This window comes from Arachis ipaensis, chromosome B4, assembly GCF_059453495.1.
Source record: "Arachis ipaensis isolate K30076 ecotype BB chromosome B4, ASM5945349v1, whole genome shotgun sequence".
Lineage (NCBI taxonomy): Eukaryota > Viridiplantae > Streptophyta > Magnoliopsida > Fabales > Fabaceae > Arachis > Arachis ipaensis.
The window spans coordinates 96,486,161-96,488,015 of NC_142439.1; the positions used below are offsets into that span (position 1 = coordinate 96,486,161).

The window sequence follows — 1,855 nt, forward strand, 5'->3', positions numbered from 1 at the left end:
CAAATTTCAAAATCTTTTTCAAAATCACTTAATTTCTTTCCCAAACTTAATTTTCGAAAATCTCAATCAAATTTTCAAAATTTTCTTTTTATTATTTCAAAATCTTTTAATTAATTTTCGAAAATTCTTCCCCTCTTTTCGCATCCTTCTATTTAAAGGACTAAGACTCCTCATCAAGGTGCAATTCGAACTCTATCCCTCTTGATAAGTTCGAATTCTCTCATCTCTACATCTTCCTTCTATTCTTCTTTTCCTCTGACACCTCAAGGAATCTCTATACTGTGACATAGAGGATTCCCTACTTTCTTGTTCTCTTCTCTTTCATATGAGCAGGAACAAAGATAAAGGCATACTTGTTCAAGCTGATCCTGAACCTGAAAGGACCTTGAAGAGAAAGCTAAGAGAAGCTAAAGAACAAATCTCTCTAGAGGGCCTAACAGAGCTCTTCAAAGAAGAAGAAACCATGGCAGCCGAAAACAACAACAATGCCAACAATGCAAGGAAGGTGCTTGGTGGCTTTACTGCACCTACTCCTGATTTTTATGGGAGAAGCATCTCAATCCCTGCCATTGGAGTAAACAACTTTGAGCTTAAGCCTCAATTAGTTTCTCTAATACAACAGAATTGCAAGTTTCATGGACTTCCATTGGAAGATCCTCATCAGTTCTTAGCTGAATTCTTGCAAATCTGTGACACTGTCAAGACCAATGGGGTTGACCCTGAAGTCTACAGACTTATGCTTTTTCCTTTTTCTGTAAGAGACAGAGCTAGGACATGGTTGGATTCACAACCTAAAGAAAGCCTGAACTCTTGGGAAAAGCTAGTTAATGCCTTCTTGGCAAAGTTCTTTCCACCTCAAAAATTGAGCAAGCTTAGAGTGGAAGTCCAAACCTTCAGACAGAAAGAAGGTGAATCCCTCTATGAAGCTTGGGAAAGATACAAGCAATTGATCAGAAGGTGCCCTTCTGACATGCTTTCTGAATGGAGCATCATAGGAATTTTCTATGATGGTCTGTCTAAACTATCCAAGATGTCATTGGATAGCTCTGCTGGAGGATCTCTTCATCTGAAGAAGACGCCTGCAGAAGCTCAAGAACTCATTGAAATGGTTGCAAATAACCAATTCATGTACACCTCTGAAAGGAATCCTGTGAATGATGGGACAGCTCAGAAGAAATGAGTTCTTGAGATTGATACTCTGAACGCCATATTGGCTCAGAATAAAATATTGACTCAACAAGTCAATATGATTTCTCAGAGTCTGTCTGGAATGCAAGCAGCAACAGGCAGTACTAAGGAAGCTTCCTCTGAAGAAGAAGCTTATGATCCTGAGAACCCAGCAATGGAAGAGGTGAATTACATGGGAGAACCCTATGGAAACACCTATAATCCTTCATGGAGAAATCATCCAAATCTCTCATGGAAGGATCAACAGAGACCTCAACAAAGTTTCAACAACAATAATGGTGGAAGAAACAGGTTCAGCAATAGCAAGCCTTTTCCATCATCTTCTCAGCAACAGACAGAAAATTCTAAGCAAAGCCACTCTGACTTAGCAACCATTGTCTCTGATCTAATCAAAATCACTCAAAGTTTCATGACTGAAACAAGGTCCTCCATTAGAAATTTGGAGGCACAATTGGGTCAGCTGAGTAAGAAAATTACTGAACTCCCTCCTAGCACTCTCCCAAGCAATACAGAAGAAAATCCAAAAAGAGAGTGCAAGGCCATAACCACATCTCACATGGCCGAACATGGAGAGGAGGAAGAGGCAGTGATTCCCACTGAGGAAGACCTCAATGGACGCCCACTGACCTCCATGGAGTTCCCTAATGAGGATCCATGGGAATCTGAG

General features: G+C 40.3%; 1 non-coding gene across 1 annotated transcript; it reads right to left on the bottom strand.

Moving 5' to 3' along the window:
* Positions 1 to 868: 868 nt before the first annotated feature.
* Positions 869 to 976, bottom strand: LOC148568468 (small nucleolar RNA R71). The gene has a single exon (XR_015881974.1). It is a non-coding gene; the product is annotated as a small nucleolar RNA R71 (small nucleolar RNA).
* Positions 977 to 1,855: the final 879 nt, after the last annotated feature.